This window comes from Lepidochelys kempii, chromosome 25 (genome assembly GCF_965140265.1).
Source record: "Lepidochelys kempii isolate rLepKem1 chromosome 25, rLepKem1.hap2, whole genome shotgun sequence".
Classification (NCBI taxonomy): domain Eukaryota; kingdom Metazoa; phylum Chordata; order Testudines; family Cheloniidae; genus Lepidochelys; species Lepidochelys kempii.
The window spans coordinates 6,296,837-6,324,650 of record NC_133280.1 but is presented as its reverse complement, the minus strand read 5'-3'; the positions used below and the strand labels follow the sequence as shown (position 1 = coordinate 6,324,650).

The following is a 27,814-nucleotide window of genomic DNA, read 5'->3' as shown; positions in this document are numbered from 1 at the left end:
AATTCAGAGCAGCTCATCTTACCACCGTGCAAAGAACCAGCAGACATGCCCCCAGAAGCCCTGGCATCACACATGGGTGAGTGCAGCAGCAGTGTGCACACAGCAATTTGCCTGTTGCTTCCAGAGAGGCTGCTGTCACTCTGGAGTAGCAGCACTCAAGTTAACTCTGCAGCCAAGACACAGCCAGAAGAGGGACATCAATCAAGGGAACCTCCATGCCCTTCAGGCACGGCAAACTGCAGCTGCCATGTGCAGACTGGATTAATGGATGCTCCTAGAGGAGGCTTTTCACAACCCATTTCCTAAGACGAGCCACAGAAGGTACAGCAACAGGACTCCTCCAGGTATCACAATTGGACACTGGATCACAGTCCTGGAGCCTTTCTATTCCAACTGTAGGAGGCTTCCTGCCCCACCGAGTTAATTCCATTTGATAGCAATGAGACCCCGAGTAGGAAAACTCGATCACTTCCACCCTGTGGGGCAGGTGGGATTCCAGAGCCCCCAGCCTGTACCCTCCACCTTATTGTGTGTGTGATGCTCTCAGAAGAAACACACAGACTCTCAAACAGTCCCAAGAATCACAGAAGACTAAAACACAGACCATTGACTCTTATTCTAAATATGCTGCCTGAAGCCCTCTGAAATAAAAAGGGTTTGAAACTTGTTGGGAAGGGGCTGGTTCCATGGCCTACCAGGTTAGGTGGGTGGATGTTTTATAGCACCCTGCCTGCCCCAGATTCCAACAATCCCATCCCCTGTGACCGGAAGCAGACAGCACAGAGGGAACGGAGCTGTTCAGAGAGGTAGTGAGGAAGCAGGCCATTAACTCCACGTCCACACTGGCAGCCAGCCAAGTGGCACTAGGTAGACAGAATCCCCACACCCCAACAGTACCCATGCTGCCCCTGCATGTGCTTGCTGCAGGGAATAGACGAGCAGCCAAGTGCCACAGTGGCACTGCGACTTTGCCTAGGATGGGGAGAAGCCGCCTTTCCCTTCCTTGGAAGGGCACTCAGACCAAGGGATGAGTAGTTCTAAACCAGTCTTATCACATAGCTGCCACCTGGCTGCATTCTTGCAATGGAATGAATCTGCTCTGTCCACGAGACACCCAAGTATTCTCACTGCAGCCAGCCACCGACCCAGAGCTGCTCCTCTCCCACTGAAGGGACTCCTGAGAGAGAGGATGGTCTCATGACTTAGGCCCTGTTCTGGGAGTCAAAAGAGCTGGGTTCTACTGCTGGCTCTTCCATTGGCCCCCTGGATGTGGCTTCCCCATGCTCATAATCTCTCTGGTGCCTCAGTCCCCATCAGTCGGACAGGAACACCACACCATTCCTCCCACCCATCATCTCACCTATTTATACTCTCAAATCAGCGAGCCAAGGACTGTCTTGCTACGTGGGCCTTTCACATCAAAAGGCGGACCTCTAGATCATAGAATCATAGCATATCAGAGTTGGAAGGGACCTCAGGAGGTCATCTAGTCCAACCCCCTGCTCAAAGCAGGACCAATCCCCAACTAAATCATCCCAGCCAGGGCTTTGTCAAGCCTGACCTTAAACTTCTAAGGAAGGAGATTCCACCACTTCCTTAGGGAACGCATTCCAGTGTTTCACCACCCACCTAGTGAAAAAGTTTTTCCTAATATCCAACCTAAACCTCCCCCACTGCAACTTGAGACCATTACTCCTTGTTCTGTCATCAGCTACCACTGAGAACAGTCTAGATCCATCCTCTTTGGAACCCCATTTCAGGTAGTTGAAAGCAGCTATCAAATCCCCCCTCATTCTTCTCTTCCGCAGACTAAACAATCCCAGTTCCCTCAGCCTCTCCTCATACGTCACATGCCCCAGTCCCCTAATCATTTTTGTTGCCCTCTGCTGGACTCTTTCCAATTTTTCCACATCCTTCTTGTAGTGTGGAGCCCAAAACTGGACACAATGCTACCATAACAGTGTCAACAGATGATCCAACCACTTCCAGATTTCCACCCATGGCCACCACAGTGTAAAAAGTGCAGGTTCGCCTGTTTTACCTTATGTGAACTCTCAGGAGGGCCAGAAGAACGTTCCATGGAGAATTCGCACTGTGCCTATTAACCCACCATCTCTCGATCATATGCTCAAGAGACTGAGTCAATAACTATCTCCCTCTTCCCGCCTCCCTTCCCCCACAGTGACCCATGTGAGAAAGCTTCTAGAGGCTACTGCGTAGATGGGCTATTACACCACCTCACCAGTCTAACATGACTCGTGGGTTTCAGGGCATCTCCACCAGAGGGCTGACACTGCTGAGGAATGCCTTTCCTGAGGCACCCAGGTTTGCATGAGCACTTCAGGCAACACAGCCCTGACCCATTGCGGTTCTCTCCTGGTCTGGGGAAAAGAACATTTTCTCCCATCTGTATTGCAATTTTACGGCAGGCCTAGATGCCTGGGCAAGGAGGAGAGAGTGATTTTTACACATTTGCAGATAACATTCATTCAGAGACTTTCCCCCTTCCCACGTTAAAGTCACATCACGCAGATGCCACATCCTAACAGCCATCGACTTTCTGTCAGGGGAACATGGAGAAAGGCAGTCGGTCATTTCTCTCCCCCTTGCTCCTTGGCTCTCCACCGCTTCAGTGCTCTAGCCTGTTAGATGCCAGCTGACAGCCCAGCCCTGTCCAGTGGGAGAAGCCAGAACAGAAAATGGACCAAAGAGGAGAAAAGGTTTTGCAGCCTAACATGAAATCAATAGAGCTGTCTAGCAGGAGAAAGTACATGCAGGGCAACCTGAAAACATGGACAACCATCTCCCAGGAATAAAAACCTGTGGTCTGGCTGAAGCCACTGCTTCGAGATTGCTGGGGCAAGTACGGCGGCCATCTTCTCCACTACCCGGGGCAACCTGCGTGCCAGGAAGGGGGTGGGCAATAGCTTCTACAAGAATGGTACGAAAACATGCCCATTACCATCTCTTCTAGGCAATGACTGTCTTGTTATGTTTGCACAGCCCCAAGCACAATAGGGCCCTGGCCTCCAGGTATGCAACAGTACAAAGAGCAAATCATAGTGTAAAAAATTACGATGCTCAAATAGCAGTAGCCACTGAGTCCTTTGGTTCCACCTCCCACCCAGAAGAGCAATTCTGCTTTCCTTGTTTCCTCTAACTGCCCAGAATGTGCCCCAGCAGCGCTGGCTAACAAGGAGGCACAGCACAGGGAGTCCCGAACTGTAATCTCAGCTTTGACACCGACTCACTCTGATGTTGGACAAAGATTGCCCTCTCTCTATGCCTCTATTTCCTCCCACCAGTAAAATGAGGTGGGATTTATCCACTGCCCAGGGGGGTTAGGGTTACTTGGTTATGTAGTGCTTTGAGACCCTCAGATGGAAGGTGCAGAGTATTTATGCTGTACTGCAGTAGGTCTAAGACAGAGGCTCCACTGTGCTGAGTGTTGTACACACAACAACAGAACCCCGCCCCAAAGAGATTACAATCTAAACAGATCTGTATAATTCCCCTTTAGGGATTGGCAGAGGAGACCCAGAAAGACCATGGCTCCAAACCAGCCATGTACCTTCAAGTTATGCATATGCTTCAGCGCCAGCCTTGATCAGGGTTTAAGAGATGTGCCCATGGTCACGCAGGGAAGATGCAGCAGAGCCAGACCTACCGAGTCCCAGACCTAGCATCTCTTTCTATAAAGAGGATGGATGCAACTTGAGACGTCTTTGGTGGCAGGGGGAGACTTGACATTTCCACCAGGTGACCAGGTCTGTTTTTACATCATTAACTGCGGAAGGTTGGGGCAGCTTCACTTTGCTGAGACACAAGCTTCATTCTGAAAGTATGCATGATCACCTCCCTTCCTTGTTAACAGTTAGCTGCTTGGAGATCTGCCTATTTCCCTACCTCCCCTTCAACTGCTTTGAGGTCTACAAGCAAGGAAAAACTTGGAGCTGGGAGTGTGGAGAGAAGGAATCTCTCCCCTTTAGGTATGCTGAATTCCTCATTCTGGGAGCTCTGGAATTACTTCCTTCCTGGAAATGGTTTGTATGGGAACAGATTCCACTCCTGTCCCCAGCTCACACATTACTGTTCCTTCTCCCAATCAAATAGGGGGAGGGATAGCTCCGTGGTTTGAGCATTGGCCTGCTAAACCCAGGGTTGTGAGTTCAATCCTTGAGGGGGCTATTTAGGGATCTGGGGCAAAAATTGAGGATTGGTCCTGCTTTGAGCAGGGAGTTGGACTAGATGACCTCCTGAGGTCCCTTCCAACCCTGATATTCTATGAAAAAGGTATCTCCACCACCACAGCCCTTCTCAGAGTAGCCAAATCTCAGGTCACAAACAAGGAGCTACAAGGATAAATAAGCAGAAAGCCACCAAACAATTGCCCTTTGGAATAAAGGAAAAGGTGAAGAGAGGCACTCTGTGGCACTGAAGGACTATCTTCAGAGTTTACATGCAGCTGTCAGTGCATCTTCAGAGAGGCAGTGAATGACATGCATCTGCCTCCTTCCCCATTACCAGAGTACCCCAGTGCCTCGCAACACCCATGTGGTAGGGCCATGCTCTCATCCTGATCTTACAGCTAGGGAACCGTGGCACAGATAGGCTAAGAGAGTTGCCTAAGATCACACAGGAAGTCTACATCGGGCGTGGACTTGAACCCCGACTAATGCTCTAATCATTGGGCCATCCTTCCCAGTTATGGAGGGAAGAAAGCTGGTCTATGGTTAAACTACAGGGGTTCCATCTCTGGTTTTGCCACAAATGTGAAGTAGCCCCTTCACTTCGCTAGCTTCAGTTTCTACATATAGTGGAACAGGTATCCCAACGGTGGTGAGACACGCGAACATGCTGAGATCCTCAAACAGACGCATTAGGAGTGCTGCACACTATGTACCTTTTTTTTGTTTTTTTTTTTTTAAAACAATGCTTTACATTGTTTGCAATCAGCTCTTCCAATATTTGCCCATACAGTGCTGTAGCCATGTTAGTCTGAGGATATTAGAGAGGGGAGGTAATAGCTCAAAATTGGTCCAATAAAAGATTACACAGAACTCTTCTTCAGGTCTGGGAAACATATGTACCCAGAATATCCAAGATAAATACAAGGTGGAACAGATCATTCAGCATAAGTAGACATTTTAAGGGACCATATTTCAATGGACCCCCAGACCAGGACACCCCAATTCAAAGCAGCACCAGACCATGCCAGAATCTGCAGACATATCTCCATTGCTACAACGTTCAACAGGTCCCACAACATGCCTTTCAAGATCCACAGGTCCTACACATGCCTATCATAACATGTGGTGTACCTCAGCCAGTGCACCAAATACTCAACTGTGCCGGTGAAATGAGACAGTCACCAACCATATTCTCGAATGAGCTCATACAAAAAAAAGGATGAGACAAAAACACCATGTCACCCTTTTCATGACACAATCACGCCACATATGACCTCTCAGTCCTCATCCTCAATGGACACCTGCACAACACCTTCAAAAGGCGAGCCTGAGATCTTAAAGTCATAATTTTGCTAGACACTAAAAATCATGGACTGAACAGAGACACTATATTTATGGCTTATTACAATAATCTACAACCCACTACCACATCCCCATGACTGGAGAGATGTTAATGGGCCTCTTTACCTTGAATGGTCCCTTGAAATGTGTGTGAACTACTTATGCGAAACAATCTGTTCCACCTTATAATAGCTGTGACAATCTGAGTACATTTCCCAGACCGGAAGAAGAATCATGGAATATCAGGGTTGGAAGGGACCTCAAGAGGTCATCTAGTCCAACCCCCTGCTCAAAGCAGGACCAATCCCCAATTTTTGACCCAAATGGCCCCCTTCAAGGATTGAACTCACAACCCTGGGTTTCGCAGGCCAATGCTCAAACCACTGAGCTATCCCTCCCCCCAGTGTGGATCCCTCCCCTCTGTGTAAGCTCAAAAGCTTCTCTCTCTCACCAACAGAATAAAGATATTACGTCACCCATCTTGCCTCTCTAATATTTGCCCAGATATCAGGAGGGTATTTTTCAGTCAATACATGTTCAGCTGGAAAGTCCAGTTTTCCAGCTATTTTTTTCCTGCCCTTTACATTTTTTGTATTGGGTTACATGTTACTTTGAGAGTGAAACTGAGTCGGAGCAGGACAAAGTCAGCCAACAGAAGCAAACCAATCAGGAGAGCAGCGAGTGTTTACACTGTCCACCTTATGGTTAATGTTTCCACAAGCCCTGGCAGCGGATCTAGGGTATCCCCATTTGTTTCTCCATATACCTTCAATTACTTGGGGCCAAATCCTGATGACCCTATATACAAGTCATCTCTTTGAAGTCAGTGGGACTACTTGTGTGAATGAAATGCACAGAAGTCAGCCCATGGTGTACAGATCAATTCTTATTTTACTAATCACTTACATACTGATAATAGACAAATTTACAACCTATACCCCTCTATTTCCTAGGTCCTTACTCTTCCGGTCTTGTCATCCAAGTGACTTCAACCAATACATACCAACCTTCCACTAGTAAACAGAAATAAATCTGAAACATGGGTTTTTTGGCTCAGTTACTCATGTTTTTAGTTCAGTCTATATCTTCTGCCCCTGCGAACAGGATGCAACTCCCTTGGCTTCCTCTTTCATTACACATCCGATTTAAGGGCTTGAACTCACCAACACTCATTACAGATACAGACCAAGATTACACAAAGTGACTCATGATTTTGGGTGCCCAACAAGACAAACCTTAAAGGGGCCCCAATTTTTAACAACGTGCTGAGCTACCTGCCACTGGGAAATCAAGGTCTTTCAGGCTGGGAACCCTCCAAGGACTGAAGTACTTAAACTGGGCTGCAGCGCTTAGTACCATGAGAAATCCCTTTGGTTAATGGATGCTATGTGTGGTACTGAGCACCACACCTGGTTTTAGGAGTCCGAGTGTAGAGCATGACCCTGATTTTCTTCTCTGTGGTTTGCTCTCTTATCTACACATGTGCCCTCTCAATCTCCATTCTGTTTCTGGTTTCAATACCTGCATTCAGTCCTCTACCAATTCCAAGCAGCAGTAAAGTCCTTTAATTCACAAGGGGAATGCTGAGCAGTCAACGAGAACAGGAGTTACACTTGCAGCTTCTGCCATACTTCCCTTCCTGCATCACAATTTCAGAAAGATTTAGGGCCGGCTATGACCCTTTGTTAAACTGGCAAAAGTTCCACACGTTTCAATGATGTGCTTAACTCAGCAGGCTCAGCGCAAAGAAGTCTGACCTCTTTTCTGTGGTTTGGTTCACATATGTTTGCATGCCCTCAATTTTGCTTTAAATGAACCCCCCAAAATACAGTCCTAGCACAAAACTCAGCAGAAACTGCGGGGCAGGGGGTGGGGGAGATAGCTCAGTGGTTTGAGCATTGGCCTGCTAAACCCAGGGTTGTGAGTTCAATCCTTAAGGAGGCCATTTAGGGATCTGGGGCAAAAATTGGGGATTGGCCCTGCTTTGAGCAGGGGGTTGTACTAGATGACCTCCTGAGGTCCCTTCCAACCCTGATATTCTAGGATTCTATGGTCACCAAATAAAGAAAGATTAGAAGTCGAGTCAGCTAGGCCCCAGAGGCTCATGAATCTAAACAGGTTCTTCTATGGCCCTCATCATTAGCATCTAAGCACCTAAACATCCTTGCATTATCCCTATTTTACAGATTATCCCTGCATTACGGATAGGAAACTGAGGTTTACTTGATTACGTGATTTGCCCAAGGTCACACAGGAAGACAGAGAGCCAGGAATTGAACCCACGGTTAATTTTATTTTATTTACGCACACACAGACCTTGCCCACAGTCACACAAAGGATTCTATGACACAGCTGGGAACTGAACCCGGTTTCCAGTCCAGCACCCTATCAACTAAACCATCCTTCCCCATTTGTCATGAACAGCTGTAATCTTCAATTCAGAGAGGCACTAGTAAATCCCGTATGCAGTGTTGTTATAGCCGTATCGATCCAAAGATATGAGAGCGACTAAGTGGGTAAGGCAATGTCTTTTATTGGACCAACTTCTGTTGGTGAGACACGCTTTCGAGCTTACACGGAGCTCTTCTTCACATCTCGGAAAGGTCCGAGCATCACAGCTAAATGCTAGGTGGAACAGATTGTTTTGCATAGGTAGTTACCATATATGCTAACAGACCATTCAAGATGGAGTGGTCCATTAACACTTCTGCAGTCATATAGGACAATAAAGGGGGAATTAGTGAGTTACAGATTGTTATAATAAGCCATAAATCCAGTGTCTCTATTCAGCCTGTGATTTTTACTGTCTAGCAGAGTTATTTAGGGCTTGTCTACACTGCCACTTTACAGATCTGCAACTTTCTCACTCTGGGGTGTGAAAACACCCCCACGAGTGCTTCAAATTTCAGTGCTGTAAAGTGCCAGTGTAGACAGTGCATAAGGGATGTTTGCTGTATAATGGGATTTTACCACTTTATTTGCAGCATTCCCTACATGGAAGATGAAGGAGGCAATCCTGCAAATACCACGGCAAATATATCTGCTGGGAACGGTACATAGTGTGATTCTAACAGGGCCCTATGTACAGGGTTCAGTTGCTAATAATCGCCAGTGAGCTATCAATGAGTAGAGTACAAGCAAATATAGTGGAGCATTTATTTTGTAATAAGCTGCTTTTACTGGGAAGTTTATGTGCAACTCAGGGATGGTCTTCTGGATCCTGGCACACTGGCAGCATGGCTTTTAGCATCCCAAAATATGGGATCCCCTAATTTAAGAGAAACCCCAAATCTGAATCTTTAAATCCCTCCTTGATGATTAGAAAAGGAGAAAACTCCCGTTACACTACAGCAGATACACACCGCACTGGGCTGCCTTGTAGAGCCTCTGAAATAGACATGTTTTGTTGGCTTCCTTCTAGCTGCACCCACTTTACAGCTCATTAGTTACCTGCTGTATCAGAGCCAAGTTGTTTAACGGACTCTGAAAATACAGTGGCTTCACATTTGTTCTCTCTCCACTCTCCTTCAGCGATGGAAGTTCCTCCCTCAGACTTTCCCCTTAAAACAAACAGCTAGAATCTGGAAAACATTCTCCACCAACTTACAATCGTCTTAGGAACATGTTAAATATTGGCTCTCATGTGACAGTGAATACCTTTAAATTACTCTGTCCTGAGAAGAAAAGGAGTACTTGTGGCACCTTAGAGACTAACCAATTTATTTGAGCATAAGCTTTCATGAGCTACAGCTCACTTCATGCATCCAATGAAGTGAGCTGTAGCTCACGAAAGCTTATGCTCAAATAAATTGGTTAGTCTCTAAGGTGCCACAAGTACTCCTTTTCTTTTTGCGAATATAGACTAACACGGCTGCTACTCTGAAATCTGTCCGGAGAACCACTGCTCTGGACTTTTATTTCTGGCATTGAATAAAGACAGACTTAGACATCTGTTCCCATGTTGTACTGTACTACATAACTGCTCAAACTTCAGTACCCTCCACTGTCCCAGCCCGGCCCGTAACAAAAAAGATCAGGAACTGTTTCTTGCTACTGTGTTTTATTTACCATACCTAGGTTGCTGGGGGGGTCTCCAAGCCAAGACACTGCAGCATCTCACTGCATCTGCTCCATACAATAGAGAAGATTTTTGGTGTCTGTTCTCCTTGTCCAGAGCACCTCTCTAATAATATGCAACTTCCACTGAATATAACTTAGGACAAGACCCTCCCAATAGCAAGGCAAAATGAGGGAGGTGGGTATTCAGGCTGCACCAGGAGAAAAGCCTCCTCAGAGCCCTACTTCACTAGCCTGTAATTGTCAGGATGTGCTTTGGGCCCCTCCACTGCAGGTTAGACCCATAACACAACTTTCATTCTAGAAGACACCCAACTCCCTGTTCCAAGTCCCAGATTCAGAACGTAATCTGGGATGCACTTGCTGAGGAAGCACATACTATTTGGGCAGAATGGCCAGCAGAAACAGACATGCTGGATCCCACAAGGAAGCTCTCAGAAAGGTAAGAGCCATGGAGAGGTCAGCTCGGCCCACAAGAATACAGGGAGAAATAAACACCCCCAGAACCCAACGTATATGGCACTAAGGTGCATGCATGTCTCTTGCATGTAGGCCTTGTGATGCTGTGATTAGCTTATGAATGGGATAGCTGAGCAGTGCTTCAGCTGGAAGTCTGTCCAGTTGCTCCTGAGTGGCCATCAGGATCTCTGCAAAGAGACAGAGCCTACCCTACCTGAGTCTCCTGCATGGCAGTGCCTAAAACTAAATATAGGACAACACACCAGCCAGACACCTCCAGCTGAAGACAGGACTCCCTGTAGGTCCTACAATCAAATCAACAAGGTGCAAGCACAGGAATTAACCTGATGTTTTACTGCACTTCCAGAAAAAGGGCTCATTGAAGATGACAGAAGTTTGTCCACCATGTCTCAAAAGCAAACACTGCTACAGATTTTCTAGTAGGCTTTAGCTTGAGAGGTTACTGCAATGCAATGTGCATCTCCAGTTAAGAGCATTTGTTCTGTATCAGGCTAAATTTAGCTGGCATGAGCCTTAATTGCTCTTCCCTTTCACTTTTCTGAACTCATCACCTGAAAGCTGTTGGAGTGCTTCATGTCCTGGGGGGGTATCCTCTCCTCCCCAGTGTTGGTGTGGAGGACAGAGCTCAATACACCAAGCCTAGGAATGAGAAGCCCTCAGCAACCGAGATTCTGCTGCCCAGTTTCAGTGCTCCTTATCTTGCTCCAGCACACACATGCACACTACATAGCCATGCTTTCGGCTGGGGCTCAGCATGTCATTGGCTCCTCCACCACGTGATGACAGAGATCATCAAGGATTGTCCTCAAGAATCACTTCCAATTCCCTCCTCTCCGACTTGCCTACATGCAGCATGACGTCTATCACTACACTCCAGCTCTGTGCTGAAGCCTAGTACAGTGATCTGTTCAAAGCTCCAGAGATCTCTTATTGGGACCTCCCAATCAGATACACAACTCTCTGGAGTATGTGCAATAGGGAAGGCCCAAGAGAGTGCACACATACTCTGGAGAGAACATTATTCTTGGGCCTGAAAAGCATTAGCCACTCAATATGCTTGGCAGCTGGCAGAAGGGCTAGGAAGCAACAGACCTGCTTCCATAACCATGGGGCTCACACACAAATTCCACACCTCTGCAGTTACTTCACTGGTAGGTCTGAAGGAGAAGTCTTAGGCCAGGTCTACACAACAAGTTTTGTCGGCATAGTTATGTCAGTCAAAGGTGTGGTACATCCCCCAGCTAACAAAGTTTTGCCAGCAAAGCCCCCAGAGTAGACATGGCTATGCCAACATAAGAGTGCTTCTGTCAACATAGCTAATGTTGTTCAGAGACATGGTATTACTATGCCAACAGAAAACGTCCTTTGTCCATAGACTGTGCTGGCATAGCTACACTGGCAAAGTGCCGTAGCTTTGTAGTGTAGACAATGCCTTAGCCTAGATTCTGTTAGTCCACATCAACATCTCTCTGCTGCCCCTCCATGCACCAAAACAAAATGGCAGTCACTGCTCCAAAGCACAGAGCTAAAGAAAGGAGTATTAAGTACGTGTACCATATCATCTTCCATTAGCACCCACCCTGTTAGTGAGCACAAAAACTAGAATACCCATGTCCCCTTTAGGATAAGGGAGCTCAAAAGGGTTGGGAGAAGACCATATATCCTAATGATCATGTAGTGCATAATTCTATATTACACATCCGTGTGACATGGAAGGTGCTATAAAGCATTCTGTCTAACCCCTGTGAGAAACTAAACTAGAGAAGTTATGCAAAGAAAGAGCCACTACAAACATCCCACTCCAACGAACTTATAGAGCAGGGCTTCTCATTTTGCTGTTTGCACCTAAAAAGAGAAGTGCTGCTGCGAGGATTTACGTTTTGACTTCTATGAAGACTGAGCTCACTTCATACCACTAACTGTCACTCAACAGGTTCTAGCCGGCAGTCAAAATGCCACACTTCTGGCCTTTTGTTTTTCTCCTGAATGAATGTTCAGCTTCCAGCATCTTATGAACCAAAATGTCTTGGCACAAGTGGTTGTTAATGACTTTCCAGGGTCGTTAGGAATGGGTACAAGTCCATCCAGAGCTGATGATGACAATGATTCCAGTGCTCCAGAGAAATCTCTGTCACATCCAGGAGCTGATCCTTCAAGTTGTCAACAGAAAAGGGTTCTCACTCTGGGTGGGTGTGACTCTCTTCACTCCCATGCTGTCATTATCTGAAGACTCACACCTGTGACACAGCAGGGCTGTGAAGCTTTTTCAAAGGGCAGTTTTATAAGATCAACAAGCACCAGAGGAACATTAACTCCATGTTAAGTAAGTTAGCAGAGTATTGCCATCTGATGAAGCCCAAGCATCATCTGCCAGCAGCTTTATCCACAGTGTGGAAATTCAGCTCTGGGCCTTCTTTATTTCCTTATGACTTGAATGGCTCCAGAAGACATATCGTTTGATTGGTGAATGTAAAAAAAAAAAAAAACCCCGAAGTTTCTTACCATCCCTACTCTCAAAGTATCTGAAAGTCTTCATTCCAAAGACCTGTGCTGTTATGTTGGCAGCCATCACTAATGCTAATATTGCACTTCCACCAGTTTTCTTCTCTGCCCCACATTCAGCAGAACATGGGACTGTCTACTTCCCCTTTTAACAGCCATAGTTACCACCACACTGGATCATCCAACCCATGCCCAGCCTCCAGTAACTGATGCTACAGAGGAAGCAGAGAATCTCTGTCGTGCATTAGCCAATGGTGCACACTGGAGAGAATTTCTTCCTAACCTGTTTTGTGCCATCTGCCATGAGAGTCCAGGTTCCCCTCAAGGTATCATCTTGTCACCAGATCTGAGGCAAATTCTTCCAACGAAAGAAATTTTCAGATTGCTTCATTTTACTACGCAGGTGAACTAGCCTCAAGACATCAAAACACATGTATTTCCTGGAAAGGACCGTGCTGACATTGGATCTTAGGTGATCTAAGGTGTAGATCTTAGGTGTAATCAGGCCAATGGCAGCAAAGAAACTAGGTGTCAGCAGATACGTATGCCCAGAGATTTCTTTGCAAAAGAGGAACTATTACTTTCCTTCACAATTTGAGACTACAAAATCTTTGGACGTTTAGGAATCATAGCAGACATGTATCAACCTGCTTACCACGATCTTCAGAATGAAGGAAATCAGTGGTGAAGTTTTCCCCAATTACAAAGCTATGCCCCAGCAATGTCCGCTCTTTCCTACAAATCTCTAAAGAAATCTGTACCCATCTTGTTCAGTGTGAAATTCTGAAAATGCTACATGTAAGTAGTTTTACACGCATCTTTCAGGTTAATGAAAAGAGCCATTTACCAAACTAGTTACCAGTTGAGCCTCATCTTGACATCTACCCACCTTGCTGTAAAATTACCTTCTCAATAGCAACAACAGACAGCAGCTGTCTCCCTATGGGTTTCCTCAACAGTACCATTATTTTGCCACATGCTCCATTTATAACGTGTTTGTTCCCTGACACTGAACCTAACCATTTACCCAAACCAAAGGCAGCTTGGATGATTCTCAGCCTCTCAGAAACCAGTGAAGTCTTGCCTCCTCTGAAAAACAGATATGTGGTTTTACCATATGCGGTGGTAGCCTTTGGAGTGTCACCCAACAGCCGATTTTGTAGCATAGACACGATTGATAATATTTTAACTAGATACATGCTCTGCATTAAAGTTTTTCCCCCACTTCTCAGACAGTGGTAAGAAAATGTGAATATAACCTGCATGAGTGGGTCTGCGATTTAGCTGGTAATCCATTCCATGACTACACACTCCAAACAGAGTGGGGATGGCTAGGTAGCGTCAGTCAGTCTGGGAGCTAGAGACAAAGAACCACAGTGGCGATCTGTGTCCAGCAGCCTCAAGAGAAAGTCGCCTTCGTCTTTTCACCACAACTGAACCCTGTCTCTTCTATGTGACGATGGATTCTATAAGGAAGAGTTACTCACTCCCAACAGGAAGCATAGAAATAAAACTTTTAATTCAAAAAACTATTTATAAATTTACAGTTTCTCTGAGTGCAAGAGATCCAATCTGCAGACAGGATTCCAGAGTCACAAAGAACTTGTCTCCTCCACAGCTCCCAACATTACCAAGCTAGCCCAATCAACCCTACCTCCTGTGGCAGAGAAGGAAAGACAGATTATTATTAGCAGTATTACCACAACTCCTAGGAGCCACGGCCATGGACGAGGGCCCCACTGTGCTAGGAGTGGACGGTTACCATTTTGTCAAGGCCAACCCGATGCTATCTAGTCGGCATTTCATTATACAATAATATTTAGTAGTGCCCATTGGTTCTGAGCAGGACACTATTTTAGGTACTGATTATACCCTCATTACTGCAGTACCTGAGCTTCTCACAATTTCTAATGTATTTATCCTCTGACACCCCACTGTGGCAGGGCTGGGTTATTACCCCATTTACAGACAAGAACTGAGCAGTAGCATGCAGAACCAACTGTGCCCTTGGGATGATTCCATCTGGCCCCTGAACAAAATGGCATCCTCTGCACAGCGTGACCTTGCATGCGCCATACGTGGAGGTCAGACCACGTGGAGGATGCCTGGCTAAAAATGTCAGCGCCTGCCACTGGAAGTGAGGTGTGGAGAGAGGATGCGACGTCACACAAGAATTCTGTGTCAGATTAGGGAACTGAACCCATGTATCCAAGTCCCAGGCTAGTGCCCTAACCACTGGACTACCCTTCCTTAACAGGCACTATACAGACAGAGGTATGTACTGTCCCTGCCACAAGACACACACGAGTTTTGTTTGTCAGATACTTTAGGTAAACCTAGCAGGCAGAAATGGGAGACTAGCAAATATGGCTTTAAGGATATGATGCTAACTAAAACTCACAAGACCTGGGTTTGGTTCCCAGCTCAGACACAGACTTCTTAAGGACTTTGGATAAGTCACTTAATTCATCCTGTGCCTCAGTTCCCCCATCTATAAAATGGGGTAAAGCTTCCCTATCTCCCAGGATTTTGCAAGGATAAATCCTTTAGTGATGGCATGGTGCTCAGACATTACAAGGATCAAATACATATCTAGACAGATTGACCAAGGCTAAGAACGGCTAGACAGATGCTGTAACACAACCTTGTGTTCACTGATCAATCCTAGCCATGGAAACTAGCAAGACCGCTGTTGGTGGACAGCACAGGTCACGGGTAGAGAGAAGGCTACAGAATGTGATTAGGCCCAGGTCCAGTAAACAAATTTCTTGGCAGCTGCTATAGGACGACATTGCCTCTGTTAGCCTGGCTGGAAAAAGAGATACTGATTGTCCATAAACGCAACCCCTCATATTGTTTTCATTGATCTGCTGAGTCACACTCAAATATATTTGACACTTTTGACGATACTTGGGCTGCTGGGGAATGGAGCGGTAGCATACAGACTAAGATCAAAGCAGTGCAAAGCCTCCCTACTGTGCTATGACAACAGGCAGCTTTTGGGGGGAAAGTCAGAAACCTGCCAAAATGTGACCTCTGCTTCCACCTCTCCACTCATTCCTAAAAAGAATGTAGCAAGAATAAAGCCCAATGCAAGCCACAAAATAAGGGAAGCAACATCACGATCGTCACACCTCAAAAGAAACCGCTCTACAGTAATTTCCCCTGTTAAGTTAGCCATGCAAAATGCTAGCTATTATTCCCTAATCCATTTTGATGCAAGGATAAATAAAGCGGAGGCATCTATTTTACACAGAATAAGATGAGATTGCTACTTTTGCAAACTAATTACAGGGCTTATCAAATCCCAAGACTCTTTTACTCCATACAGCAACGGTTACTAGATCACAACTAGACAAGATGATGAATAGCCCCTTTAAACAAAAAGCAGAGGGATGGGGCGGGTGGAATTCAGGTCTAGCTAAGTGGGTACAACTCCACTGACTTAAGCTGCATCCAGTTACACATCAGATCTGAATTTGGACCAAGTCTTGCTTGCATCTCAAGACCTCTGCCTATTCAGGGCCTGATACTGAAAAGTACTGAGCATGGATCAAGCCGTTTTAAAGGGATGCCTCTATCTGAAATACGCTGAATATCAACTTTGGCAAGTTATTTATGGACTTGTAAGTCTATGCTGCCACAAAAGGCAGCCTTCCCACACTATCTCAATGTAGGCCTCCTGCCTTCATTTACAGTGATTCTCTTTCAGACATATTGGCAAACACTAAACCTTGTTTCAACCTGTTACACAAGGCCTGATTTTTAAATCTCTCTCTTCTGGTGGTCAGCGCCCGGAGGAGGTGGGGGAAAGAGAGAGCAGCCTGTGTGTGGCATTGTGGATGGGTAATGTTGCTGCCAGGCAAACTTATACACCCCTTTTAGTTCACATCCAGAAATCCATCCACTTGTTGTATGGAGGGAAGACAAATGGACTAGTTAATGCAAGGTTTCAGAGTAGCAGCCATGTTAGTCTGTATCCGTAAAAAGGAGTACTTGTAGCACCTTAGAGACTAACAAATTTATTAGAGCACAAGCTTTCGTGAGCTACAGCTCACTTGCTCACGAAAGCTTATGCTCTAATAAATTAGTTAATGCAATAATTTCCAAATATACCTGTGCAAGAGATTTACTCCTCTATAGTTTGCATGCAGCTTGACCAGCATCCTACTTACCTCCAATTTGTTTATAATTTATCACTTTCATGACAACCTGAAAGGTTTAACAATTTAATTTTTGTTTTAAAATGACACACAATATGGCAGGCCCCCAATTTGTTCAGACTGTGGAACCCTTCGTAAGAGCAAGACCCTTTTCTCCCAAGTCCACGATCCCCACTGAACAGCTTGACTCTCCATAGATTCTATTCTACAAGCCACCAGGCAGGCGTCAGAGCCCACTGGTGGGCTCAACACCACACTTTTAGAACCACTGTGATGAGATATTGGGGTTCCTTTTTTGAAGTCTTCTCTCTTGGCTGCTTAGGAAATGTTTAAAAGTTCATCCTCTTTTGGGTGGGGCCTTTATTCTTTCTGTATCTCAAACCAATTCATTCCGATTCACGAGATTTTTATTTTAAGCTAGATCTTTCCTCACCCGTCTCCCTCAATTAAACACTTTCCGATCCCTCTGGGGGAGTAAAAAACCCCACAAAACACCCCTTACCACCCCAACAGAGCCCTGCTTCATAACACCATGGGCCAATATTGTTGGTGTGGGGCAGTAGGTGTATGTGTGTTGGGGGAAAGGGGGGGGGGGCAGAGAAGAGAAGCGAAAAAACCAAACGAAAACCACCCAGGCAACTTAGTAAGGATCACTCTAAGCCTCAAAGCCCAGGCAGAAAAATAGCAGCAGCTGGGCCTAAAAAATAAAGCGAGTGAAACACAGCCCCAGGGAGGTGGGTTTTGTTGTTGTTGTTGTTGTTGTTGTTTTTTAAAAAAACCACAAAATATCCATTGCACATAATTATTGTAGCAACAACTTCCCCCCCCCCCCCGCACCGCTCCCAACATCTGTTTCTCTCTCTCACACACACACACACCCCCACGTCGGTGGGTTGCTCTTTTTCAACCCTTCGAGGGTACCATCCCCACGTCCCCAGCCCCCCTCCCTGGTCACAGGGGCCCACGAGCCCCCCCCACCCCAGGCGGGAGCCCCGCTCCGAAGTGCCGGCTGCCCACAATACCCCCCCCCGCCCAGGGCTTCACCCCCACCGAAAAGGGCCGCCTCAGGGGGGCGGTGGGGGGCAGCCCCCCCCCCCGCTGCCGACGCCCCGGGACGCCCCGTGCGCGGGCTATTTACCTCCTCGGGGCCCCTCAGAGGCGGGGGCCAGCCCCCCGGGCCCCCGCCAGCCGCTCCATCGTGGGCTTCCTCCCGCGGCTGTTGTCTCTTTAAGCCTCTTTTCCTCCCCCCCCCAGCCCCCCCTTCCTCCTCCACCACCACCACCACCACACACTCCGCGGGCAGCGGGCACAGCGCGGCGCCTCTACTCCAGCGGCGTACGGCTCCGCGGCGGCCTCTGCAGCGCGCGCCACGCCGGCGGCGCAAAAGCCCTCCGTGAATAGGAGGAAGGCTCGGGTTTACAGGGGCCCGGCGCAAGCGCGGTGGAAGGGAGGGTGGCGGCGGAGCGCCGTGGGCGTAAAGCGCGCTCGAGACGAGGTAGCCGAGAAGGGCGGGAGGGGGCGGGGAGGAGGGGCTTTGCGACAATGGCGGTGCGCTTTGCGGCTTGCCCTGGTTCCCGCCCCCTTAAGCCCGCCCCCTCTTTAACTCTTTCTCTCGCGCGCGCCAGGAGGCCGGTGTGCGCATGTGCGCGCTGAGCGTTGTCCCGTCAGCGGCCGGCAGGGCAGCCCCCTCCTCTGTCCCCCGCCCTCCTCCAGGGCACGGTCCGCCCAGCGCCCACGTAGAGGGCAGGCCCCCCATGCACGCACCCCGAGAACCCTCCCCACCGTGCACGCCCCCCCAGACCCCTTTCGGGCCCCTGTCACCTTCATACCCATCCACAGGGCAGCCCCCCTCAATGGCTGCCCCCAGGACTCCCCCAGAACCCTCCCCACCGTGCACCCACCCCGAAAACCCTCCCCACCGTGCACCCACCCCCCAGTCCCCTTTCGGGCCACCGTCACCTTCATACCCACCCAGGACTCCCCCAGAACCCTCCCCACCGTGCACCCACCCCGAGAACCCTCCCCACCGTGCACCCACCCCCCAGACCCCTTTCGGGCCACCGTCACCTTCATACCCATCCACAGGGCAGCCCCCCTCAATGGCTGCCCCCATGCCTCCCCCAGAACCCTCCCCACCGTGCACCCACCCCGAGAACCCTCCCCACCGTGCACCCACCCCCCAGTCCCCTTTCGGGCCCCTGTCACCTTCATACCCACCCACAGGGCAGCCCCCCTCAATGGCTGCCCCCAGGACTCCCCCAGAACCCTCCCCACCGTGGATCCACCCCGAGAACCCTCCCCACCGTGCACCCACCCCCCAGTCCCCTTTCGGGCCACCGTCACCTTCATACCCACCCACAGGGCAGCCCCCCTCAATGGCTGCCCCCATGACTCCCCCAGAACCCTCCCCACCGTGCATCCACCCCGAGAACCCTCCCCACCGTGCACCCACCCCCCAGTCCCCTTTCGGGCCACCGTCACCTTCATACCCACCCACAGGGCAGCCCCCCTCAATGGCTGCCCCCATGACTCCCCCAGAACCCTCCCCACCGTGCATCCACCCCGAGAACCCTCCCCACCGTGCATCCACCCCCCAGACCCCTTTCGGGCCACCGTCACCTTCATACCCATCCACAGGGCAGCCCCCCTCAATGGCTGCCCCCATGACTCCCCCAGAACCCTCCCCACCGTGGATCCACCCCGAGAACCCTCCCCACCGTGCATCCACCCCCCAGACCCCTTTCGGGCCACCGTCACCTTCATACCCATCCACAGGGCAGCCCCCCTCAATGGCTGCCCCCATGACTCCCCCAGAACCCTCCCCACCGTGCACCCCCCCCCCAGACCCCTTTCGGGCCACCGTCACCTTCATACCCACCCACAGGGCAGCCCCCCTCAATGGCTGCCCCCAGGACTCCCCCTAGAACCCTCCCCACCGTGCATCCACCCCGAGAACCCTCCCCACCGTGCACCCCCCCCAGTCCCCTTTCGGGCCACCGTCACCTTCATACCCACCCACAGGGCAGCCCCCCTCAATGGCTGCCCCCAGGACTCCCCCAGAACCCTCCCCACCGTGCACCCACCCCGAGAACCCTCCCCACCGTGCACGCACCCCCCAGTCCCCTTTCGGGCCACCGTCACCTTCATACCCATCCACAGGGCAGCCCCCCTCAATGGCTGCCCCCAGGACTCCCCCAGAACCCTCCCCACCGTGCACCCACCCCGAGAACCCTCCCCACCGTGCACCCACCCCCCAGTCCCCTTTCGGGCCACCGTCACCTTCATACCCATCCACAGGGCAGCCCCCCTCAATGGCTGCCCCCATGACTCCCCCAGAACCCTCCCCACTGTGCATGCCCCCCCAGTCTCCTTTCAGGCCACTGTCACCTTCATACCCATCCACAGGGCAGCCCCTCTCAATGGCTGCCCCCATGACTCCCCCAGAACCCTCCCCACCGTGGACGCACCCCCGCAGACCCCTTTCAGGCCACCGTCACCTTAGCACCCAATCACCTCCAGGGCCCACTCAGGCTAACACCTAATAGCCCAGGCGTGAGTGGTGCTGGTTCCTGTGGGGCTGCCCAGCAAGGCTGCCCAGGCTGAGCCAGAGCCCTCACCTCACCAGTTTGCCTCCACCCCCATAATCCCAGCCTGCCTATCCACCCCGCCATCCATCATTTTAGCCATCTATCACCATACGTACCCTGCCTCTAGCCATCTCTCCCTCTCTTAGGAAGTTGTAAAGCACTTGCCAAAGTGTCTAGGTTCCTGCATACGTTGGCAATGAAATGGAAGAACCCACAGAACCTCGGCTCAAACAATCAATGTTTCCCTACCTGCTGTCCCTTTACCCCGCTGCTACAATAACCAACCCCACAGGGTAAATTGTCACGCCATGTTTAGGTAGGGTGCCCGTTTTTATAATTGCAGTATTGCCAACCCCAAGTATTCAAAAACCACGATTTAGGCTCCAAAAAGTTATGAGAGTGGCTTAAAAATCAGGAGATATTAACAAACAATAAATGGCGGGTTCTATTTATTGGCCTTTGGGTTTTTGAGCCTTTAGGATTTACATTTTCAAGCTTTCTCAGGAGCCATGAGGGCTAGAAGCTTACTGTATCTAAACAATGGAAGCTGGGATGCTCACGTAATAACGTGGCTTTGGGATCCAGGGCTTTAAGAAAACTACCAGCGATCACGACATTGTGAGATTCTGTAGAGTGCTGTGAGTGCACTGGGCATTTCTCAGGAGAAGCACGGAAGGCAGATCTTTAACAATTTTACCATCAAAGGCCTGATCCTAACTTCAGTAGGGCTCCATGGGTACACCCGTGCAGATCAGTCTGCAGGATGATGGATTTGGGAGAGGCAGCGTGGTCTAGTGGATACTGGGTACTGGAGTGGAACTGCAGTGGAGTGAAAACCTGAGTTTTGCCACTGAATTGCTTGTTCACCTTCTGGTCTCTGTCCCTGTGTTTTCCTTCCTTCCCTAATCTAGTTTTTTTCGAGATTATAAACTTTTCAGGGAAAGGATTGTGTCTCACTGTGTGTTTGTACAGCCCCAAGTACAATAGGGCTGCAATCTTGATTAGGGTCTCCAAGCATCAGTGCAACAAATATTTATAATAAAATACACCAAAAATATGGAATAAGGGGAGGAGATGGATTCCAGAAAGAAGAGTGTGCAGTTACTCTTTAGAGTGTCTTAATGGTTTCAAATGCTCTAGGTTTCATTTCTGTTGTGTAGTGTTTTGTCCTGTGACCCTTCTGCAATAAAGAGCTTTTTAAAAGCATTAGATCAAATAAAAAACAAGCTGGCAAGCAGTCCTCATGCAGAGGATCACAAGCTGTGCTACAAATGCAGATTTCATAGTGTGACTTCAAACAAAGTGGGAAAAAATATGAACAAGAAAACACAGTGGGGGAAAAACTTTGTCCTGGTTGTTTTCATGGAGTTATCTTTTATGTCTGCAAGCTTTTGGGGTCAGATTCTGTATATTTTATTTGTTTTACAATGTGCCCTATGTATGTTTATGGCACCATATTAATAACAACAATTCATAATAAATTGTTTGGGGCTCAGTAAAAATAAAAAAAGCAGAATAAAAGCTGTTGTCTTCTCTGAGCAAACCATTTGCTGACTGTTTTAACCCTCACGAAGAGTCCTATGGAATTTAATGGCGATTACACTGATAGGATTCTATAGACATTAATCTAAAACCTTACAGAATTTAATAGAGAACAGTATCCTTGCTCTAGCTTTGCAGAACCACCCTATAGAATTCTATAGCAGGGATGGGATTTCCTGTCATATTCTATAGGATGATCCAAAAAATCTATAGGAAAGTGATAATTTCCTGTGAAACGCCGTTGGATTTTCCCAAAAGGAAGGTAGCAAAGGAAGCGAGATGGTTGTGCTGTGAACTGTGAGTGACTTAAAAGTGGCCTTTTCCAAAGCACTTGGCTTAACTCTGCGTTGCCTTAACTCTGCCCTCATTGCAGCCAGTGGCTGCTTTACCAGAGACTTCCAAGGGAGCAGAGCTAGGCCACTGCAGAGTGCTTTTGAAAAGGCCGCCTTAAATGAAAATGTCCTACCTTTAGGGCCTGATCCTGCATTCCACGCTCTCCCATCGGAGTCCGTGGGGCAAAGCATGTCATGCCCATTGAAATCGATGGGTATCTGATGCCTAAATACCTTTAAGGATCTGGGCCAGAGGAACTAATAAACTGTATCAGACCAGTGGTCCATCTACTCCAGCATCTCAGACACTGAGAGTGGCCCACACCAGCTGCCTCAGAGGAAAGAGGCAGAAGCCTACAGCAATGGGATCACCTTCCCCATGGGAAGTTCCTTTCTGACCACCATAGTTAGAGGTCAACTTATGCCCTAAAGCTGGAGGTCTTATCTCCATGCCAGACTCCTATTTTATAGTCCTTGCAGTTGTCACTTTGAAAGTTCTCACAATCTATACAAATGTCTAATCTGTTTTTGCATTTTGTTATGCTCTTGTGGCAATGAGTTCCAAAGACTAACTGCTTTTGTATTTCCTTTTGGCAGTTTTAAGTAGAGTGTATCACGGTGGATGGAGTGGGCAGTCAGAGGAAGACACTTGTAAATGTTTAGTAATTAACCTAATAGGCAATTGAGGTTAATCTGGAAAGGACAGTTTAAAACTGAGTTAAAAAACAACTAGAGGGCATCCATACACATTTATTTACATACCCAGTGACACAGCTGAGAAATACATTCTGGATCTATTAACTAGGCCGAGTTATGTTCAATGACCGTAGCCCTCCTGAATCAATGAAAACCTGAGCGGGTTGCAGCAAAATAAGCAATACGAATAAGAATTAGACCTGGGATTTTTGAGCTGGCGGGTTCATGACTTTGTTGTGGGTCAGTTACATGGTAGCAACGAAACCTCAGATGAAACCCAACAAAAGCTTCAGAGAAATCAAATGAACCTTCAAACAGGGAACGAAATCAAACGGACCTTGAGCTATTTGCATCACCCCATGAATATGCAACCCGTTGAACAGACCAGAAGCAGAGAGAAGGATGCTGCTGCCTAGCCCTGGCCCCAGGACATTGTGTAGGAGTGATGCAAACAGCTCGCAGAGGGCCAGGAGAGACTATCCTCAGTACACGTCTTCCATGAAGCTGCTCCTCACCTGCCAGCCTCAGGGCAGGTCTACACTTAGCTGCACGGATGCTGCCGTGCCACTCTAGCACTTCTACACTGACCGGGGAGCTTAGTTAATGCGAGGTGGCAGCTCTGTAGACAGGAGACTACACTGGGGTTTAGGTCAGCCTATGTGGATTTTTCACGCCCCCCGAGCGACCTAGTTATATACCAGTGTACGTTTCTAGTGCAGAGCTGGCCTGCATAGAGGCTGTGCTCTGGGTGGAGCCAGGGATGGAGGAGTGGGGCCATAGTGCATCGGCTACCACCAGACTGGCTTGCACCACAAGCCATAGGAGCCCCCGGGAGGGTGATGTAACTTACAGCAATCCCATCTCAGGCTGCCTAAGTTAAAGGGGGCGTCCGGGAGGAGTGATTTGAGCTATGGGAAACATGCCATACAGTGAGAGACTTAAGCAGCTGTCTATTTAATTTAGCCAAGACATGGTTGAGAGACGACTTGATCAGCGTCTACAAGCACCCACATAGGGAGGAGATTTCTCATAGAAGATGGCACTTTGATCTGGCTGAAAAAGGCAAGCCACGATCCAGCAGCTGGACACTGAAGCAAGACGGATTCTGACTAGAAGTAAGGTGTAGCACATGTTTAACCTGGAGGGAAATTAACCATTGGAAGGACTTACCCAAGATCATGGTGGACTCTCCATTCCTTGCAGTCTTTACATCACAACTGGATGTCTTTCTAAGCGATCTGTGGTAGCTCAAATAGAATGATGGGCTTGAGGCAGGAATCATTGGGTGAGGGCCTCAGGCCTGTGCTATGCAGGAGACCCAACTAGATGGTCTCTTCTGGCTTTCAGGTCTATGACTGTAGAAATGTCAGCTTCTGAAGCAGACCAGAATCAGGAGGGAAGAACAGTGGTGTAGAGCCACCTTTGCCTCCTTCTTCTGGAGATTTAACACAGTCTCTGCCCCAAAGAGTTTACAATTGAAGGGTGTGTCAGCGTTGGAGCTGGAGCTGTAATTTCCAGCTCGGGCAGACATACCTGCGCTAGTTTTGATTGAGCTGATGTGCTAAAAATGGCCCTGTAGCTGCCGTGGTGCAAGCAGTGGGAGAGGCTACTTGCATGCCTAGGGTCTTGGAGGGGACTGTACTCAGGGCAGGTAGCCTGTGCCACCACCCATGCTGCCATGGCCACACTTCTACTTTTAGTGGGCTAGCTCAATCGAACCTGGTGCATGTCAGTCTACCTGAGCTGGAAGTGACACCTCAGATCAGGTATAAACATACCCGAAGAGTTTGATACAATGGCCACTGAAGCTAATAGGAGACTTTCCATGGGACCTGGATCAGGCTCTGGAGCCCCGATTCTGCAGACACTTGATTGTATACGTCACATGACTCCCGCAAGGAATCCCACTGATTTCAATGGGGTTAATCCTGGCCGGGCCATTGTGTGTCTGTAGGGCCCAGGCCTATGTTAGGGTTAGAGCTGAGCAAATAATTCACCACAAATCATTGAAGTGACAATTTTTTCCTGTTCGAAGGTTGTTCCTGTTTGCAGTTTCCAATTTTCTGGAATGTATTCATGGGTCCAAGTTACTCACCAGGTTATTTGCATGAATAATACTGGGTCCGGGCATCAGTGCCAAGCTGCTTGTGCCAAACGTCTGACATCTGGAATTCAGACTTTGGGAGAAAGAAAAGGAGGACTTGTGGCACCTTAGAGACTAACCAATTTATTTGAGCATGAGCTTTCGTGAGCTACAGTTAGTTTTGCTGGGACACGGATGACCTGCCTCGTGTCCTATTACCTGACTGGTTGAGCAAAACTCTTAGACTCAGGTTTCCTGGGTGAATTTTCACCCTGTAAGTGAAAAACTCATTTCCTGTAATGACTGGCTCAAACTTAGACTTCCATTTCTGTGAGCGAATGCCTTCATTCGAATATTTGTGGGCAGAATAAAAGGCTGGATTGGTGACTGAAACACTGGATTAGGGTTTGTGAGATCCACTCTCAGTTCCCTGCTCTACTGTGGACTCCCCGTCTGAGCCTGGACAAACCACTAAAACCTCCCTGTCCCTCAGCTCCCCATCTGCAATATGGGGGTGACAGCATTTCCTTGTCTCTAGAGGTTATAAGCTCTTTGGAGCAGTGCTTTCCTAAAGGAGATGTACAATGCCCAGGATAATGAGGCCCTGATCTCAGTTGGAGTGTCTAGGCACTGCCGTAAAACAAATGATCATCATTATAATGACTATTGTATTACTTATGACCCTGAGAGAAGTCACTATGAAATGTGCTGTGGCAAAATTCAGGCATATGCCAGGGAAATTGAAAGTCACGTGGATTCAACACCCTGTCCCTGCTATTCGAAGCAGGCACACTATTGACATGTTGTGGGGCAAGAGAATACGGGGAAAAGGGGTCACAGTTGGCAGATCTTCACGATCAGCTGGAGCCTGTCCCACCGCACTGAGAATGGCACTTTGGGCTTGGGCTGCATTCACTTGAGTTGACACCTGCACAGAGCTATGATTAGAAGCTTCAGAAAGCCGCCAGGGAGTTTCACTCCCATCTGTGTTCTGTTTATTGAGCAGAGAAATCCAGAAGATACGTTCTGTGCTTAAAGCTCATCTGTCTTTCCCTCCCAACCACGCCGCAGCCCTAGCTGGCACGCATGGACACTGCCTTCCTGGGGACAGCCCCAGCTTTAAGACAGCTGTTGTTCAATGAAATGAGGATGTGGGGTTCCCTCGCAGCCCCAGATCTGGATGTGCAGCTGTCCCACATACTGGAGCAGCAGATGCCGTGGGCGTTGCCTTGTCCAGCATTGTCCAGATTGCAACAGCACAATTTAAATGCCGGAGGCTAGAGGCACATCCGCTGTATTACTTTCAGTATTCTAACAGGCTTAGCGGCTATGTGCTGGTTTAAAAGTCCAGCGGCCCTTTAAGAATGCTAACTCCTTAGGGTTGCAATTTTAGGGGTCCCTTCTTCCCCTAACCCACACACATCACTCCCTTAATGTTAGGAGTTGCACTGTTAAATAGCTGCTACATTCCACTCCAGAGGTGGCTGTATTCTGTGATTTTTGTGCATGCAAGACCCTGCTGCTTTTTGCCATAGAAGGGTTGTCTTGAGTGGCCAACTCATGAGAGAAAGCACGAACTTGTGATTAAGGTACTGGCTGAGGATTCAGGAATTTGCAGTCAGTTCGTGGCTCTGCCACAGACTCCGTGTGTGACCTTGGGCAAGTCCTTTTGCTTGTTCTGTGCCTCAGTTTCAACAGCTGTAAAATGGGAATCATGATGCTTCTTTCCCACATCCTTTGTCTATATAGGCTGCAAGCTCTTTGGGGCAGGGACTGTCACTTACTCTGCTGAACAGCACCTAGCATAGTGGGGGCCCCAGTTTTGATGCTATTGTAGTTTATCAATAAACAATCATTACAGTGCCCAGAAGGGCAGCATGATCATGATCACTCACATTTTACAGATGGGGAAGCTGAGGGCCAGAGAAATTAAGTGATTTGACTAGGATTACATCAGCAGGGCTGGGAGGAGTGGCCAATAGCCTACACTCCCTTGCTGAAACCACTAGACCACAGTGTTAGACTGTGGATCCTCCAATAACACCCTACAGGCACAAGACTCCCAGCTCCCAGTGAACACCAATGGATGTTGGCACCTAACTGCCTTAGGCCCCTTTGAAAAGCCAAGCCTTCATGGGCAGTGTTTCCAACTTTCATGAGTCTCCTGATATTTGGCGTTTTTATTCAAGCACCAGTTCCTGGAGTCATGTGATTATGTCAGACTCTCACCTTTCATTTCAAATAATAAGAAAGTTTCTGTCCCTTGTTGTTGGGGAGCAAAGCCTGAAAAAGTGACCCCCGAAAGGCTTAAAAACCAGACAGCGAATAAAAAAAGAGCCAAACATTTATGATTTGTTAAAATCACATGATTTGTTAAGCCAATCTCCTGATTTTAGAGGGGGCAACCTCCTGTTTTTTGAACACCTGGCGTTGGCAACATTGGGATGTGTGCGCATTACCTTATAAGATTAAACAGTTCTACATCTGCTGCAGAGTCTGGGAACTCTTTAAGCACCGTGGGTTGGGAAAAGGGCAGTTTATTTCTGGCAGGAGCCATTTTCACCACCTCAGCAAAAATAACCAACCAACCAAAACAACCCCATTTGTTGACACAGTCTCTCCCCCTGCCCTTTGTCTGATGGGGGTGAAGTCAAAGGCAAAATGGGTTTGCAAAACAACAGGATCTTCCATCCTATTTAGGAAACCACAAAAGCCCTTACTCCTGGGACTTATCAGTTCTCACGATTCTTTACCATGGACTGGAACGACAGGGCTTTAAACTGGGAGAGGATTTCTGCTGATGCAGCAAAATTCTTTACTG

The 27,814-nt window shown here is 48.3% G+C and overlaps 1 protein-coding gene across 2 annotated transcripts in view; it reads right to left on the bottom strand.

Moving 5' to 3' along the window:
• CSNK1G2 (casein kinase 1 gamma 2) overlaps positions 1–18,018 on the bottom strand; it is a 92,314-nt gene extending 74,296 nt beyond the window's left edge. For both annotated transcript variants that reach the window (XM_073323841.1, XM_073323839.1), the window contains exon 1: positions 17,892–18,018. The gene's annotated coding sequence lies outside the window, so the exon portion shown is untranslated. The remainder of the gene's footprint in view (positions 1–17,891) is intronic.
• Between the last annotated feature and the right edge of the window lie 9,796 nt (positions 18,019–27,814).